This window comes from Phyllobates terribilis, unplaced genomic scaffold, assembly GCF_046119375.1.
Source record: "Phyllobates terribilis strain yellow unplaced genomic scaffold, ASM4611937v1 Scaffold_11__3_contigs__length_659146591, whole genome shotgun sequence".
In the NCBI taxonomy this organism is placed as follows: Eukaryota; Metazoa; Chordata; class Amphibia; order Anura; family Dendrobatidae; genus Phyllobates; species Phyllobates terribilis.
Genome location: NW_027362771.1, coordinates 526,442,017 through 526,458,749, shown reverse-complemented (window position 1 = coordinate 526,458,749; position 16,733 = coordinate 526,442,017). Strand labels below are relative to the sequence as shown.

Sequence of the window (16,733 nt, the reverse complement as noted above, 5' to 3'; positions counted from 1 at the left end):
ATATAGCATCTTGTTAAAACACACAGTCCATTGCTTTCATCTTCATTCATGCCCCAAATACCAAAGAGTATACTTTCTACTAAGCTATGGCTATGCATTTAAACAAACAATATTTTAAATATCAAAATATAAAATAATAAATGTAAAACAAAGTATGTATATATATATATATATATGTCATTTTTGACAATTTTTTTCATGTAATGCTCTTTATTAAAAAACAAAATTAATAATCTTGCAATTTTCACACTGGCTACTGGGGCTGTCCTTCTAAAGCCGTTTTCTTAATATCAGAGGTAGGGTTATAATGACTGATAGCACCTCTGTACACAGCTGTTAACACAGGATCTAGGAATCACAAAAGGTGATGTCACAGCTGGCCGTGATGTCACAGCTGACCCTGCAGCCCCTGAATTCCTAAGAATTTGTGCACACGCTCATTAGATGCTTCAATACAAAATAAAGTGTCAAAGTCTGTTCATTGCAGCAAACGCACATGTGCATTTCCTTAAAAAAAACAGAATGTTTGAGTTGATAAAGACCCAGCGGCCAGTGTACAAATTCTAAAATGTCTAATTTTTATTTGTAATAACGATTGTATTATGCTAATATATCTATTCTCAAAACATTCCAATAAAACCCCACAAAACCTGTTTTCAACAAAAGTTAATTTAGTGAAGAAACATTCCCATTCAAATTGATCTTATTTCTTTCTTTATGCTGTACGGCTCTACCACGACGGCTCCAGTGGCGCAATCGGTCAGCGCGCGGTACTTATAAAGCAGTAACTGTTGAGCAATGCCGAGGTTGTGAGTTCAACCCTCACCTGGAGCATTTGTTTCTTGCCTTCCTTTAGTATTTTTTACTACTGAAGTAGTTGGGCAAAGTGTCTTGAACCCGTCGACGATCTAGTCCCATGATTAAGAGAGAAATTCCAAAGAGCTCTTTGTTTCTTGCGGTATTTTTTTTTTAAAAATTGCCGCAGGTTCGAAAAGTCTTGTAAGTCCCACCATAATCTAGTACCGTGATTGAAAGGGAAATGTGGAAGATATATTTCGTTTTTAAGGCTTCTGGCTGTCCAATATACTTTCCTTCATCGGCATTAATAATGTACACTGGCTAAGAGATAAAAACCACCCTCCAAAGGTAGCCCTTGCTCTCATCTAAAATAAAGATGCATGTGCTTATGGATCTTTTCAAGTTGGAGTTCAAACTTACAAGATCATTCTTGAGAACTCAATCAAAAATGATCGCTTCACTGTTAGGGAACAGCAATGCGCAATGTCAACACTTGCTCGTGCTGCCCCGGTGGCCTAATGGATAAGGCACTGGCCTCCTAAGCCAGGGATTGTGGGTTCGAGTCCCATCCGGGGTGCTTGTTGAGCTCCATTTTCAACAACACCTCATGGAAAGTTTAGGGTGAAGATGACAACTATTTGACTGCCATACAGTCTTGTTTGCCTGTAAATTAGTTCTTGCAAACCTCTGCCCTTTTCGAAAGATCATTTCCATGTACTGAGAGAAGTGTTAACGTGCAACAGAGTAGTATCTACTTTGTAGGGCGGCAAAATATAGCATCTTGTTAAAACACACAGTCCATTGCTTTCATCTTCATTCATGCCCCAAATACCAAAGAGTATACTTTCTACTAAGCTATGGCTATGCATTTAAACAAACAATATTTTAAATATCAAAATATAAAATAATAAATGTAAAACAAAGTATGTATATATATATATATATATGTCATTTTTGACAATTTTTTTCATGTAATGCTCTTTATTAAAAAACAAAATTAATAATCTTGCAATTTTCACACTGGCTACTGGGGCTGTCCTTCTAAAGCCGTTTTCTTAATATCAGAGGTAGGGTTATAATGACTGATAGCACCTCTGTACACAGCTGTTAACACAGGATCTAGGAATCACAAAAGGTGATGTCACAGCTGGCCGTGATGTCACAGCTGACCCTGCAGCCCCTGAATTCCTAAGAATTTGTGCACACGCTCATTAGATGCTTCAATACAAAATAAAGTGTCAAAGTCTGTTCATTGCAGCAAACGCACATGTGCATTTCCTTAAAAAAAACAGAATGTTTGAGTTGATAAAGACCCAGCGGCCAGTGTACAAATTCTAAAATGTCAAATTTTTATTTGTAATAACGATTGTATTATGCTAATATATCTATTCTCAAAACATTCCAATAAAACCCCACAAAACCTGTTTTCAACAAAAGTTAATTTAGTGAAGAAACATTCCCATTCAAATTGATCTTATTTCTTTCTTTATGCTGTACGGCTCTACCACGACGGCTCCAGTGGCGCAATCGGTCAGCGCGCGGTACTTATAAAGCAGTAACTGTTGAGCAATGCCGAGGTTGTGAGTTCGACCCTCACCTGGAGCATTTGTTTCTTGCCTTCCTTTAGTATTTTTTACTACTGAAGTAGTTGGGCAAAGTGTCTTGAACCCGTCGACGATCTAGTCCCATGATTAAGAGAGAAATTCCAAAGAGCTCTTTGTTTCTTGCGGTATTTTTTTTTTAAAAATTGCCGCAGGTTCGAAAAGTCTTGTAAGTCCCACCATAATCTAGTACCGTGATTAAAAGGGAAATGTGGAAGATATATTTCGTTTTTAAGGCTTCTGGCTGTCCAATATACTTTCCTTCATCGGCATTAATAATGTACACTGGCTAAGAGATAAAAACCACCCTCCAAAGGTAGCCCTTGCTCTCATCTAAAATAAAGATGCATGTGCTTATGGATCTTTTCAAGTTGGAGTTCAAACTTACAAGATCATTCTTGAGAACTCAATCAAAAATGATCGCTTCACTGTTAGGGAACAGCAATGCGCAATGTCAACACTTGCTCGTGCTGCCCCGGTGGCCTAATGGATAAGGCACTGGCCTCCTAAGCCAGGGATTGTGGGTTCGAGTCCCATCCGGGGTGCTTGTCGAGCTCCATTTTCAACAACACCTCATGGAAAGTTTAGGGTGAAGATGACAACTATTTGACTGCCATACAGTCTTGTTTGCCTGTAAATTAGTTCTTGCAAACCTCTGCCCTTTTCGAAAGATCATTTCCATGTACTGAGAGAAGTGTTAACGTGCAACAGAGTAGTATCTACTTTGTAGGGCGGCAAAATATAGCATCTTGTTAAAACACACAGTCCATTGCTTTCATCTTCATTCATGCCCCAAATACCAAAGAGTATACTTTCTACTAAGCTATGGCTATGCATTTAAACAAACAATATTTTAAATATCAAAATATAAAATAATTAATGTAAAACAAAGTATGTATATATATATATATATATGTCATTTTTGACAATTTTTTTCATGTAATGCTCTTTATTAAAAAACAAAATTAATAATCTTGCAATTTTCACACTGGCTACTGGGGCTGTCCTTCTAAAGCCGTTTTCTTAATATCAGAGGTAGGGTTATAATGACTGATAGCACCTCTGTACACAGCTGTTAACACAGGATCTAGGAATCACAAAAGGTGATGTCACAGCTGGCCGTGATGTCACAGCTGACCCTGCAGCCCCTGAATTCCTAAGAATTTGTGCACACGCTCATTAGATGCTTCAATACAAAATAAAGTGTCAAAGTCTGTTCATTGCAGCAAACGCACATGTGCATTTCCTTAAAAAAAACAGAATGTTTGAGTTGATAAAGACCCAGCGGCCAGTGTACAAATTCTAAAATGTCTAATTTTTATTTGTAATAACGATTGTATTATGCTAATATATCTATTCTCAAAACATTCCAATAAAACCCCACAAAACCTGTTTTCAACAAAAGTTAATTTAGTGAAGAAACATTCCCATTCAAATTGATCTTATTTCTTTCTTTATGCTGTACGGCTCTACCACGACGGCTCCAGTGGCGCAATCGGTCAGCGCGCGGTACTTATAAAGCAGTAACTGTTGAGCAATGCCGAGGTTGTGAGTTGGACCCTCACCTGGAGCATTTGTTTCTTGCCTTCCTTTAGTATTTTTTACTACTGAAGTAGTTGGGCAAAGTGTCTTGAACCCGTCGACGATCTAGTCCCATGATTAAGAGAGAAATTCCAAAGAGCTCTTTGTTTCTTGCGGTATTTTTTTTTTAAAAATTGCCGCAGGTTCGAAAAGTCTTGTGAGTCCCACCATAATCTAGTACCGTGATTGAAAGGGAAATGTGGAAGATATATTTCGTTTTTAAGGCTTCTGGCTGTCCAATATACTTTCCTTCATCGGCATTAATAATGTACACTGGCTAAGAGATAAAAACCACCCTCCAAAGGTAGCCCTTGCTCTCATCTAAAATAAAGATGCATGTGCTTATGGATCTTTTCAAGTTGGAGTTCAAACTTACAAGATCATTCTTGAGAACTCAATCAAAAATGATCGCTTCACTGTTAGGGAACAGCAATGCGCAATGTCAACACTTGCTCGTGCTGCCCCGGTGGCCTAATGGATAAGGCACTGGCCTCCTAAGCCAGGGATTGTGGGTTTGAGTCCCATCCGGGGTGCTTGTTGAGCTCCATTTTCAACAACACCTCATGGAAAGTTTAGGGTGAAGATGACAACTATTTGACTGCCATACAGTCTTGTTTGCCTGTAAATTAGTTCTTGCAAACCTCTGCCCTTTTCGAAAGATCATTTCCATGTACTGAGAGAAGTGTTAACGTGCAACAGAGTAGTATCTACTTTGTAGGGAGGCAAAATATAGCATCTTGTTAAAACACACAGTCCATTGCTTTCATCTTCATTCATGCCCCAAATACCAAAGAGTATACTTTCTACTAAGCTATGGCTATGCATTTAAACAAACAATATTTTAAATATCAAAATATAAAATAATAAATGTAAAACAAAGTATGTATATATATATATATATGTCATTTTTGACAATTTTTTTCATGTAATGCTCTTTATTAAAAAACAAAATTAATAATCTTGCAATTTTCACACTGGCTACTGGGGCTGTCCTTCTAAAGCCGTTTTCTTAATATCAGAGGTAGGGTTATAATGACTGATAGCACCTCTGTACACAGCTGTTAACACAGGATCTAGGAATCACAAAAGGTGATGTCACAGCTGGCCGTGATGTCACAGCTGACCCTGCAGCCCCTGAATTCCTAAGAATTTGTGCACACGCTCATTAGATGCTTCAATACAAAATAAAGTGTCAAAGTCTGTTCATTGCAGCAAACGCACATGTGCATTTCCTTAAAAAAAACAGAATGTTTGAGTTGATAAAGACCCAGCGGCCAGTGTACAAATTCTAAAATGTCAAATTTTTATTTGTAATAACGATTGTATTATGCTAATATATCTATTCTCAAAACATTCCAATAAAACCCCACAAAACCTGTTTTCAACAAAAGTTAATTTAGTGAAGAAACATTCCCATTCAAATTGATCTTATTTCTTTCTTTATGCTGTACGGCTCTACCACGACGGCTCCAGTGGCGCAATCGGTCAGCGCGCGGTACTTATAAAGCAGTAACTGTTGAGCAATGCCGAGGTTGTGAGTTCGACCCTCACCTGGAGCATTTGTTTCTTGCCTTCCTTTAGTATTTTTTACTACTGAAGTAGTTGGGCAAAGTGTCTTGAACCCGTCGACGATCTAGTCCCATGATTAAGAGAGAAATTCCAAAGAGCTCTTTGTTTCTTGCGGTATTTTTTTTTTAAAAATTGCCGCAGGTTCGAAAAGTCTTGTGAGTCCCACCATAATCTAGTACCGTGATTGAAAGGGAAATGTGGAAGATATATTTCGTTTTTAAGGCTTCTGGCTGTCCAATATACTTTCCTTCATCGGCATTAATAATGTACACTGGCTAAGAGATAAAAACCACCCTCCAAAGGTAGCCCTTGCTCTCATCTAAAATAAAGATGCATGTGCTTATGGATCTTTTCAAGTTGGAGTTCAAACTTACAAGATCATTCTTGAGAACTCAATCAAAAATGATCGCTTCACTGTTAGGGAACAGCAATGCGCAATGTCAACACTTGCTCGTGCTGCCCCGGTGGCCTAATGGATAAGGCACTGGCCTCCTAAGCCAGGGATTGTGGGTTCGAGTCCCATCCAGGGTGCTTGTTGAGCTCCATTTTCAACAACACCTCATGGAAAGTTTAGGGTGAAGATGACAACTATTTGACTGCCATACAGTCTTGTTTGCCTGTAAATTAGTTCTTGCAAACCTCTGCCCTTTTCGAAAGATCATTTCCATGTACTGAGAGAAGTGTTAACGTGCAACAGAGTAGTATCTACTTTGTAGGGAGGCAAAATATAGCATCTTGTTAAAACACACAGTCCATTGCTTTCATCTTCATTCATGCCCCAAATACCAAAGAGTATACTTTCTACTAAGCTATGGCTATGCATTTAAACAAACAATATTTTAAATATCAAAATATAAAATAATAAATGTAAAACAAAGTATGTATATATATATATATATATATGTCATTTTTGACAATTTTTTTCATGTAATGCTCTTTATTAAAAAACAAAATTAATAATCTTGCAATTTTCACACTGGCTACTGGGGCTGTCCTTCTAAAGCCGTTTTCTTAATATCAGAGGTAGGGTTATAATGACTGATAGCACCTCTGTACACAGCTGTTAACACAGGATCTAGGAATCACAAAAGGTGATGTCACAGCTGGCCGTGATGTCACAGCTGACCCTGCAGCCCCTGAATTCCTAAGAATTTGTGCACACGCTCATTAGATGCTTCAATACAAAATAAAGTGTCAAAGTCTGTTCATTGCAGCAAACGCACATGTGCATTTCCTTAAAAAAAACAGAATGTTTGAGTTGATAAAGACCCAGCGGCCAGTGTACAAATTCTAAAATGTCTAATTTTTATTTGTAATAACGATTGTATTATGCTAATATATCTATTCTCAAAACATTCCAATAAAACCCCACAAAACCTGTTTTCAACAAAAGTTAATTTAGTGAAGAAACATTCCCATTCAAATTGATCTTATTTCTTTCTTTATGCTGTACGGCTCTACCACGACGGCTCCAGTGGCGCAATCGGTCAGCGCGCGGTACTTATAAAGCAGTAACTGTTGAGCAATGCCGAGGTTGTGAGTTCAACCCTCACCTGGAGCATTTGTTTCTTGCCTTCCTTTAGTATTTTTTACTACTGAAGTAGTTGGGCAAAGTGTCTTGAACCCGTCGACGATCTAGTCCCATGATTAAGAGAGAAATTCCAAAGAGCTCTTTGTTTCTTGCGGTATTTTTTTTTTAAAAATTGCCGCAGGTTCGAAAAGTCTTGTAAGTCCCACCATAATCTAGTACCGTGATTGAAAGGGAAATGTGGAAGATATATTTCGTTTTTAAGGCTTCTGGCTGTCCAATATACTTTCCTTCATCGGCATTAATAATGTACACTGGCTAAGAGATAAAAACCACCCTCCAAAGGTAGCCCTTGCTCTCATCTAAAATAAAGATGCATGTGCTTATGGATCTTTTCAAGTTGGAGTTCAAACTTACAAGATCATTCTTGAGAACTCAATCAAAAATGATCGCTTCACTGTTAGGGAACAGCAATGCGCAATGTCAACACTTGCTCGTGCTGCCCCGGTGGCCTAATGGATAAGGCACTGGCCTCCTAAGCCAGGGATTGTGGGTTCGAGTCCCATCCGGGGTGCTTGTTGAGCTCCATTTTCAACAACACCTCATGGAAAGTTTAGGGTGAAGATGACAACTATTTGACTGCCATACAGTCTTGTTTGCCTGTAAATTAGTTCTTGCAAACCTCTGCCCTTTTCGAAAGATCATTTCCATGTACTGAGAGAAGTGTTAACGTGCAACAGAGTAGTATCTACTTTGTAGGGAGGCAAAATATAGCATCTTGTTAAAACACACAGTCCATTGCTTTCATCTTCATTCATGCCCCAAATACCAAAGAGTATACTTTCTACTAAGCTATGGCTATGCATTTAAACAAACAATATTTTAAATATCAAAATATAAAATAATAAATGTAAAACAAAGTATGTATATATATATATATATATATGTCATTTTTGACAATTTTTTTCATGTAATGCTCTTTATTAAAAAACAAAATTAATAATCTTGCAATTTTCACACTGGCTACTGGGGCTGTCCTTCTAAAGCCGTTTTCTTAATATCAGAGGTAGGGTTATAATGACTGATAGCACCTCTGTACACAGCTGTTAACACAGGATCTAGGAATCACAAAAGGTGATGTCACAGCTGGCCGTGATGTCACAGCTGACCCTGCAGCCCCTGAATTCCTAAGAATTTGTGCACACGCTCATTAGATGCTTCAATACAAAATAAAGTGTCAAAGTCTGTTCATTGCAGCAAACGCACATGTGCATTTCCTTAAAAAAAACAGAATGTTTGAGTTGATAAAGACCCAGCGGCCAGTGTACAAATTCTAAAATGTCAAATTTTTATTTGTAATAACGATTGTATTATGCTAATATATCTATTCTCAAAACATTCCAATAAAACCCCACAAAACCTGTTTTCAACAAAAGTTAATTTAGTGAAGAAACATTCCCATTCAAATTGATCTTATTTCTTTCTTTATGCTGTACGGCTCTACCACGACGGCTCCAGTGGCGCAATCGGTCAGCGCGCGGTACTTATAAAGCAGTAACTGTTGAGCAATGCCGAGGTTGTGAGTTCGAACGTTACCTGGAGCATTTGTTTCTTGCCTTCCTTTAGTATTTTTTACTACTGAAGTAGTTGGGCAAAGTGTCTTGAACCCGTCGACGATCTAGTCCCATGATTAAGAGAGAAATTCCAAAGAGCTCTTTGTTTCTTGCGGTATTTTTTTTTTAAAAATTGCCGCAGGTTCGAAAAGTCTTGTGAGTCCCACCATAATCTAGTACCGTGATTGAAAGGGAAATGTGGAAGATATATTTCGTTTTTAAGGCTTCTGGCTGTCCAATATACTTTCCTTCATCGGCATTAATAATGTACACTGGCTAAGAGATAAAAACCACCCTCCAAAGGTAGCCCTTGCTCTCATCTAAAATAAAGATGCATGTGCTTATGGATCTTTTCAAGTTGGAGTTCAAACTTACAAGATCATTCTTGAGAACTCAATCAAAAATGATCGCTTCACTGTTAGGGAACAGCAATGCGCAATGTCAACACTTGCTCGTGCTGCCCCGGTGGCCTAATGGATAAGGCACTGGCCTCCTAAGCCAGGGATTGTTGGTTCGAGTCCCATCCGGGGTGCTTGTTGAGCTCCATTTTCAACAACACCTCATGGAAAGTTTAGGGTGAAGATGACAACTATTTGACTGCCATACAGTCTTGTTTGCCTGTAAATTAGTTCTTGCAAACCTCTGCCCTTTTCGAAAGATCATTTCCATGTACTGAGAGAAGTGTTAACGTGCAACAGAGTAGTATCTACTTTGTAGGGAGGCAAAATATAGCATCTTGTTAAAACACACAGTCCATTGCTTTCATCTTCATTCATGCCCTAAATACCAAAGAGTATACTTTCTACTAAGCTATGGCTATGCATTTAAACAAACAATATTTTAAATATCAAAATATAAAATAATAAATGTAAAACAAAGTATGTATATATATATATATATATATATGTCATTTTTGACAATTTTTTTCATGTAATGCTCTTTATTAAAAAACAAAATTAATAATCTTGCAATTTTCACACTGGCTACTGGGGCTGTCCTTCTAAAGCCGTTTTCTTAATATCAGAGGTAGGGTTATAATGACTGATAGCACCTCTGTACACAGCTGTTAACACAGGATCTAGGAATCACAAAAGGTGATGTCACAGCTGGCCGTGATGTCACAGCTGACCCTGCAGCCCCTGAATTCCTAAGAATTTGTGCACACGCTCATTAGATGCTTCAATACAAAATAAAGTGTCAAAGTCTGTTCATTGCAGCAAACGCACATGTGCATTTCCTTAAAAAAAACAGAATGTTTGAGTTGATAAAGACCCAGCGGCCAGTGTACAAATTCTAAAATGTCTAATTTTTATTTGTAATAACGATTGTATTATGCTAATATATCTATTCTCAAAACATTCCAATAAAACCCCACAAAACCTGTTTTCAACAAAAGTTAATTTAGTGAAGAAACATTCCCATTCAAATTGATCTTATTTCTTTCTTTATGCTGTACGGCTCTACCACGACGGCTCCAGTGGCGCAATCGGTCAGCGCGCGGTACTTATAAAGCAGTACCTGTTGAGCAATGCCGAGGTTGTGAGTTCGACCCTCACCTGGAGCATTTGTTTCTTGCCTTCCTTTAGTATTTTTTACTACTGAAGTAGTTGGGCAAAGTGTCTTGAACCCGTCGACGATCTAGTCCCATGATTAAGAGAGAAATTCCAAAGAGCTCTTTGTTTCTTGCGGTATTTTTTTTTTAAAAATTGCCGCAGGTTCGAAAAGTCTTGTGAGTCCCACCATAATCTAGTACCGTGATTGAAAGGGAAATGTGGAAGATATATTTCGTTTTTAAGGCTTCTGGCTGTCCAATATACTTTCCTTCATCGGCATTAATAATGTACACTGGCTAAGAGATAAAAACCACCCTCCAAAGGTAGCCCTTGCTCTCATCTAAAATAAAGATGCATGTGCTTATGGATCTTTTCAAGTTGGAGTTCAAACTTACAAGATCATTCTTGAGAACTCAATCAAAAATGATCGCTTCACTGTTAGGGAACAGCAATGCGCAATGTCAACACTTGCTCGTGCTGCCCCGGTGGCCTAATGGATAAGGCACTGGCCTCCTAAGCCAGGGATTGTGGGTTCGAGTCCCATCCGGGGTGCTTGTTGAGCTCCATTTTCAACAACACCTCATGGAAAGTTTAGGGTGAAGATGACAACTATTTGACTGCCATACAGTCTTGTTTGCCTGTAAATTAGTTCTTGCAAACCTCTGCCCTTTTCGTAAGATCATTTCCATGTACTGAGAGAAGTGTTAACGTGCAACAGAGTAGTATCTACTTTGTAGGGAGGCAAAATATAGCATCTTGTTAAAACACACAGTCCATTGCTTTCATCTTCATTCATGCCCTAAATACCAAAGAGTATACTTTCTACTAAGCTATGGCTATGCATTTAAACAAACAATATTTTAAATATCAAAATATAAAATAATAAATGTAAAACAAAGTATGTATATATATATATATATATATGTCATTTTTGACAATTTTTTTCATGTAATGCTCTTTATTAAAAAACAAAATTAATAATCTTGCAATTTTCACACTGGCTACTGGGGCTGTCCTTCTAAAGCCGTTTTCTTAATATCAGAGGTAGGGTTATAATGACTGATAGCACCTCTGTACACAGCTGTTAACACAGGATCTAGGAATCACAAAAGGTGATGTCACAGCTGGCCGTGATGTCACAGCTGACCCTGCAGCCCCTGAATTCCTAAGAATTTGTGCACACGCTCATTAGATGCTTCAATACAAAATAAAGTGTCAAAGTCTGTTCATTGCAGCAAACGCACATGTGCATTTCCTTAAAAAAAACAGAATGTTTGAGTTGATAAAGACCCAGCGGCCAGTGTACAAATTCTAAAATGTCAAATTTTTATTTGTAATAACGATTGTATTATGCTAATATATCTATTCTCAAAACATTCCAATAAAACCCCACAAAACCTGTTTTCAACAAAAGTTAATTTAGTGAAGAAACATTCCCATTCAAATTGATCTTATTTCTTTCTTTATGCTGTACGGCTCTACCACGACGGCTCCAGTGGCGCAATCGGTCAGCGCGCGGTACTTATAAAGCAGTACCTGTTGAGCAATGCCGAGGTTGTGAGTTCGACCCTCACCTGGAGCATTTGTTTCTTGCCTTCCTTTAGTATTTTTTACTACTGAAGTAGTTGGGCAAAGTGTCTTGAACCCGTCGACGATCTAGTCCCATGATTAAGAGAGAAATTCCAAAGAGCTCTTTGTTTCTTGCGGTATTTTTTTTTTAAAAATTGCCGCAGGTTCGAAAAGTCTTGTGAGTCCCACCATAATCTAGTACCGTGATTGAAAGGGAAATGTGGAAGATATATTTCGTTTTTAAGGCTTCTGGCTGTCCAATATACTTTCCTTCATCGGCATTAATAATGTACACTGGCTAAGAGATAAAAACCACCCTCCAAAGGTAGCCCTTGCTCTCATCTAAAATAAAGATGCATGTGCTTATGGATCTTTTCAAGTTGGAGTTCAAACTTACAAGATCATTCTTGAGAACTCAATCAAAAATGATCGCTTCACTGTTAGGGAACAGCAATGCGCAATGTCAACACTTGCTCGTGCTGCCCCGGTGGCCTAATGGATAAGGCACTGGCCTCCTAAGCCGGGGATTGTGGGTTCGAGTCCCATCCGGGGTGCTTGTTGAGCTCCATTTTCAACAACACCTCATGGAAAGTTTAGGGTGAAGATGACAACTATTTGACTGCCATACAGTCTTGTTTGCCTGTAAATTAGTTCTTGCAAACCTCTGCCCTTTTCGAAAGATCATTTCCATGTACTGAGAGAAGTGTTAACGTGCAACAGAGTAGTATCTACTTTGTAGGGCGGCAAAATATAGCATCTTGTTAAAACACACAGTCCATTGCTTTCATCTTCATTCATGCCCCAAATACCAAAGAGTATACTTTCTACTAAGCTATGGCTATGCATTTAAACAAACAATATTTTAAATATCAAAATATAAAATAATAAATGTAAAACAAAGTATGTATATATATATATATATATATGTCATTTTTGACAATTTTTTTCATGTAATGCTCTTTATTAAAAAACAAAATTAATAATCTTGCAATTTTCACACTGGCTACTGGGGCTGTCCTTCTAAAGCCGTTTTCTTAATATCAGAGGTAGGGTTATAATGACTGATAGCACCTCTGTACACAGCTGTTAACACAGGATCTAGGAATCACAAAAGGTGATGTCACAGCTGGCCGTGATGTCACAGCTGACCCTGCAGCCCCTGAATTCCTAAGAATTTGTGCACACGCTCATTAGATGCTTCAATACAAAATAAAGTGTCAAAGTCTGTTCATTGCAGCAAACGCACATGTGCATTTCCTTAAAAAAAACAGAATGTTTGAGTTGATAAAGACCCAGCGGCCAGTGTACAAATTCTAAAATGTCAAATTTTTATTTGTAATAACGATTGTATTATGCTAATATATCTATTCTCAAAACATTCCAATAAAACCCCACAAAACCTGTTTTCAACAAAAGTTAATTTAGTGAAGAAACATTCCCATTCAAATTGATCTTATTTCTTTCTTTATGCTGTACGGCTCTACCACGACGGCTCCAGTGGCGCAATCGGTCAGCGCGCGGTACTTATAAAGCAGTAACTGTTGAGCAATGCCGAGGTTGTGAGTTCAACCCTCACCTGGAGCATTTGTTTCTTGCCTTCCTTTAGTATTTTTTACTACTGAAGTAGTTGGGCAAAGTGTCTTGAACCCGTCGACGATCTAGTCCCATGATTAAGAGAGAAATTCCAAAGAGCTCTTTGTTTTTTGCGGTATTTTTTTTTTAAAAATTGCCGCAGGTTCGAAAAGTCTTGTAAGTCCCACCATAATCTAGTACCGTGATTGAAAGGGAAATGTGGAAGATATATTTCGTTTTTAAGGCTTCTGGCTGTCCAATATACTTTCCTTCATCGGCATTAATAATGTACACTGGCTAAGAGATAAAAACCACCCTCCAAAGGTAGCCCTTGCGCTCATCTAAAATAAAGATGCATGTGCTTATGGATCTTTTCAAGTTGGAGTTCAAACTTACAAGATCATTCTTGAGAACTCAATCAAAAATGATCGCTTCACTGTTAGGGAACAGCAATGCGCAATGTCAACACTTGCTCGTGCTGCCCCGGTGGCCTAATGGATAAGGCACTGGCCTCCTAAGCCAGGGATTGTGGGTTCGAGTCCCATCCGGGGTGCTTGTTGAGCTCCATTTTCAACAACACCTCATGGAAAGTTTAGGGTGAAGATGACAACTATTTGACTGCCATACAGTCTTGTTTGCCTGTAAATTAGTTCTTGCAAACCTCTGCCCTTTTCGAAAGATCATTTCCATGTACTGAGAGAAGTGTTAACGTGCAACAGAGTAGTATCTACTTTGTAGGGCGGCAAAATATAGCATCTTGTTAAAACACACAGTCCATTGCTTTCATCTTCATTCATGCCCCAAATACCAAAGAGTATACTTTCTACTAAGCTATGGCTATGCATTTAAACAAACAATATTTTAAATATCAAAATATAAAATAATAAATGTAAAACAAAGTATGTATATATATATGTCATTTTTGACAATTTTTTTCATGTAATGCTCTTTATTAAAAAACAAAATTAATAATCTTGCAATTTTCACACTGGCTACTGGGGCTGTCCTTCTAAAGCCGTTTTCTTAATATCAGAGGTAGGGTTATAATGACTGATAGCACCTCTGTACACAGCTGTTAACACAGGATCTAGGAATCACAAAAGGTGATGTCACAGCTGGCCGTGATGTCACAGCTGACCCTGCAGCCCCTGAATTCCTAAGAATTTGTGCACACGCTCATTAGATGCTTCAATACAAAATAAAGTGTCAAAGTCTGTTCATTGCAGCAAACGCACATGTGCATTTCCTTAAAAAAAACAGAATGTTTGAGTTGATAAAGACCCAGTGGCCAGTGTACAAATTCTAAAATGTCTAATTTTTATTTGTAATAACGATTGTATTATGCTAATATATCTATTCTCAAAACATTCCAATAAAACCCCACAAAACCTGTTTTCAACAAAAGTTAATTTAGTGAAGAAACATTCCCATTCAAATTGATCTTATTTCTTTCTTTATGCTGTACGGCTCTACCACGACGGCTCCAGTGGCGCAATCGGTCAGCGCGCGGTACTTATAAAGCAGTAACTGTTGAGCAATGCCGAGGTTGTGAGTTTGACCCTCACCTGGAGCATTTGTTTCTTGCCTTCCTTTAGTATTTTTTACTACTGAAGTAGTTGGGCAAAGTGTCTTGAACCCGTCGACGATCTAGTCCCATGATTAAGAGAGAAATTCCAAAGAGCTCTTTGTTTCTTGCGGTATTTTTTTTTTAAAAATTGCCGCAGGTTCGAAAAGTCTTGTGAGTCCCACCATAATCTAGTACCGTGATTGAAAGGGAAATGTGGAAGATATATTTCGTTTTTAAGGCTTCTGGCTGTCCAATATACTTTCCTTCATCGGCATTAATAATGTACACTGGCTAAGAGATAAAAACCACCCTCCAAAGGTAGCCCTTGCTCTCATCTAAAATAAAGATGCATGTGCTTATGGATCTTTTCAAGTTGGAGTTCAAACTTACAAGATCATTCTTGAGAACTCAATCAAAAATGATCGCTTCACTGTTAGGGAACAGCAATGCGCAATGTCAACACTTGCTCGTGCTGCCCCGGTGGCCTAATGGATAAGGCACTGGCCTCCTAAGCCAGGGATTGTGGGTTCGAGTCCCATCCGGGGTGCTTGTTGAGCTCCATTTTCAACAACACCTCATGGAAAGTTTAGGGTGAAGATGACAACTATTTGACTGCCATACAGTCTTGTTTGCCTGTAAATTAGTTCTTGCAAACCTCTGCCCTTTTCGAAAGATCATTTCCATGTACTGAGAGAAGTGTTAACGTGCAACAGAGTAGTATCTACTTTGTAGGGCGGCAAAATATAGCATCTTGTTAAAACACACAGTCCATTGCTTTCATCTTCATTCATGCCCCAAATACCAAAGAGTATACTTTCTACTAAGCTATGGCTATGCATTTAAACAAACAATATTTTAAATATCAAAATATAAAATAATAAATGTAAAACAAAGTATGTATATATATATATATGTATATATATATATATATATATGTCATTTTTGACAATTTTTTTCATGTAATGCTCTTTATTAAAAAACAAAATTAATAATCTTGCAATTTTCACACTGGCTACTGGGGCTGTCCTTCTAAAGCCGTTTTCTTAATATCAGAGGTAGGGTTATAATGACTGATAGCACCTCTGTACACAGCTGTTAACACAGGATCTAGGAATCACAAAAGGTGATGTCACAGCTGGCCGTGATGTCACAGCTGACCCTGCAGCCCCTGAATTCCTAAGAATTTGTGCACACGCTCATTAGATGCTTCAATACAAAATAAAGTGTCAAAGTCTGTTCATTGCAGCAAACGCACATGTGCATTTCCTTAAAAAAAACAGAATGTTTGAGTTGATAAAGACCCAGCGGCCAGTGTACAAATTCTAAAATGTCTAATTTTTATTTGTAATAACGATTGTATTATGCTAATATATCTATTCTCAAAACATTCCAATAAAACCCCACAAAACCTGTTTTCAACAAAAGTTAATTTAGTGAAGAAACATTCCCATTCAAATTGATCTTATTTCTTTCTTTATGCTGTACGGCTCTACCACGACGGCTCCAGTGGCGCAATCGGTCAGCGCGCGGTACTTATAAAGCAGTAACTGTTGAGCAATGCCGAGGTTGTGAGTTCAACCCTCACCTGGAGCATTTGTTTCTTGCCTTCCTTTAGTATTTTTTACTACTGAAGTAGTTGGGCAAAGTGTCTTGAACCCGTCGACGATCTAGTCCCATGATTAAGAGAGAAATTCCAAAGAGCTCTTTGTTTTTTGCGGTATTTTTTTTTTAAAAATTGCCGCAGGTTCGAAAAGTCTTGTAAGTCCCACCATAATCTAGTAC

At 38.1% G+C, this 16,733-nt stretch overlaps 21 non-coding genes across 21 annotated transcripts; all 21 read left to right on the top strand.

The window, feature by feature from the left end:
* Positions 1-741: 741 nt before the first annotated feature.
* On the top strand, positions 742-834 carry TRNAI-UAU (transfer RNA isoleucine (anticodon UAU)). Its single transcript is given in 2 exon segments — positions 742-779; positions 799-834. It is a non-coding gene; the product is annotated as a tRNA-Ile (tRNA).
* A 468-nt stretch (positions 835-1,302) lies between these two features.
* TRNAR-CCU (transfer RNA arginine (anticodon CCU)) lies at positions 1,303-1,375 on the top strand. Its single transcript has one exon. It is a non-coding gene; the product is annotated as a tRNA-Arg (tRNA).
* Positions 1,376-2,310: 935 nt separating this feature from the next.
* On the top strand, positions 2,311-2,403 carry TRNAI-UAU (transfer RNA isoleucine (anticodon UAU)). The gene is given in 2 exon segments: positions 2,311-2,348; positions 2,368-2,403. It is a non-coding gene; the product is annotated as a tRNA-Ile (tRNA).
* Positions 2,404-2,871: 468 nt separating this feature from the next.
* Positions 2,872-2,944, top strand: TRNAR-CCU (transfer RNA arginine (anticodon CCU)). Its single transcript has one exon. It is a non-coding gene; the product is annotated as a tRNA-Arg (tRNA).
* A 935-nt stretch (positions 2,945-3,879) lies between these two features.
* On the top strand, positions 3,880-3,972 carry TRNAI-UAU (transfer RNA isoleucine (anticodon UAU)). The gene is given in 2 exon segments: positions 3,880-3,917; positions 3,937-3,972. It is a non-coding gene; the product is annotated as a tRNA-Ile (tRNA).
* A 468-nt stretch (positions 3,973-4,440) lies between these two features.
* TRNAR-CCU (transfer RNA arginine (anticodon CCU)) lies at positions 4,441-4,513 on the top strand. Its single transcript has one exon. It is a non-coding gene; the product is annotated as a tRNA-Arg (tRNA).
* A 933-nt stretch (positions 4,514-5,446) lies between these two features.
* Positions 5,447-5,539, top strand: TRNAI-UAU (transfer RNA isoleucine (anticodon UAU)). Its single transcript is given in 2 exon segments — positions 5,447-5,484; positions 5,504-5,539. It is a non-coding gene; the product is annotated as a tRNA-Ile (tRNA).
* A 468-nt stretch (positions 5,540-6,007) lies between these two features.
* On the top strand, positions 6,008-6,080 carry TRNAR-CCU (transfer RNA arginine (anticodon CCU)). The gene has a single exon. It is a non-coding gene; the product is annotated as a tRNA-Arg (tRNA).
* Positions 6,081-7,017: 937 nt separating this feature from the next.
* Positions 7,018-7,110, top strand: TRNAI-UAU (transfer RNA isoleucine (anticodon UAU)). The gene is given in 2 exon segments: positions 7,018-7,055; positions 7,075-7,110. It is a non-coding gene; the product is annotated as a tRNA-Ile (tRNA).
* Positions 7,111-7,578: 468 nt separating this feature from the next.
* On the top strand, positions 7,579-7,651 carry TRNAR-CCU (transfer RNA arginine (anticodon CCU)). The gene has a single exon. It is a non-coding gene; the product is annotated as a tRNA-Arg (tRNA).
* Positions 7,652-8,588: 937 nt separating this feature from the next.
* TRNAI-UAU (transfer RNA isoleucine (anticodon UAU)) lies at positions 8,589-8,681 on the top strand. The gene is given in 2 exon segments: positions 8,589-8,626; positions 8,646-8,681. It is a non-coding gene; the product is annotated as a tRNA-Ile (tRNA).
* Positions 8,682-9,149: 468 nt separating this feature from the next.
* Positions 9,150-9,222, top strand: TRNAR-CCU (transfer RNA arginine (anticodon CCU)). Its single transcript has one exon. It is a non-coding gene; the product is annotated as a tRNA-Arg (tRNA).
* Positions 9,223-10,161: 939 nt separating this feature from the next.
* On the top strand, positions 10,162-10,254 carry TRNAI-UAU (transfer RNA isoleucine (anticodon UAU)). The gene is given in 2 exon segments: positions 10,162-10,199; positions 10,219-10,254. It is a non-coding gene; the product is annotated as a tRNA-Ile (tRNA).
* A 468-nt stretch (positions 10,255-10,722) lies between these two features.
* Positions 10,723-10,795, top strand: TRNAR-CCU (transfer RNA arginine (anticodon CCU)). Its single transcript has one exon. It is a non-coding gene; the product is annotated as a tRNA-Arg (tRNA).
* Positions 10,796-11,732: 937 nt separating this feature from the next.
* TRNAI-UAU (transfer RNA isoleucine (anticodon UAU)) lies at positions 11,733-11,825 on the top strand. Its single transcript is given in 2 exon segments — positions 11,733-11,770; positions 11,790-11,825. It is a non-coding gene; the product is annotated as a tRNA-Ile (tRNA).
* Positions 11,826-12,293: 468 nt separating this feature from the next.
* On the top strand, positions 12,294-12,366 carry TRNAR-CCU (transfer RNA arginine (anticodon CCU)). Its single transcript has one exon. It is a non-coding gene; the product is annotated as a tRNA-Arg (tRNA).
* A 937-nt stretch (positions 12,367-13,303) lies between these two features.
* TRNAI-UAU (transfer RNA isoleucine (anticodon UAU)) lies at positions 13,304-13,396 on the top strand. The gene is given in 2 exon segments: positions 13,304-13,341; positions 13,361-13,396. It is a non-coding gene; the product is annotated as a tRNA-Ile (tRNA).
* Positions 13,397-13,864: 468 nt separating this feature from the next.
* Positions 13,865-13,937, top strand: TRNAR-CCU (transfer RNA arginine (anticodon CCU)). The gene has a single exon. It is a non-coding gene; the product is annotated as a tRNA-Arg (tRNA).
* Positions 13,938-14,864: 927 nt separating this feature from the next.
* Positions 14,865-14,957, top strand: TRNAI-UAU (transfer RNA isoleucine (anticodon UAU)). The gene is given in 2 exon segments: positions 14,865-14,902; positions 14,922-14,957. It is a non-coding gene; the product is annotated as a tRNA-Ile (tRNA).
* Positions 14,958-15,425: 468 nt separating this feature from the next.
* On the top strand, positions 15,426-15,498 carry TRNAR-CCU (transfer RNA arginine (anticodon CCU)). The gene has a single exon. It is a non-coding gene; the product is annotated as a tRNA-Arg (tRNA).
* Positions 15,499-16,451: 953 nt separating this feature from the next.
* Positions 16,452-16,544, top strand: TRNAI-UAU (transfer RNA isoleucine (anticodon UAU)). The gene is given in 2 exon segments: positions 16,452-16,489; positions 16,509-16,544. It is a non-coding gene; the product is annotated as a tRNA-Ile (tRNA).
* Positions 16,545-16,733: the final 189 nt, after the last annotated feature.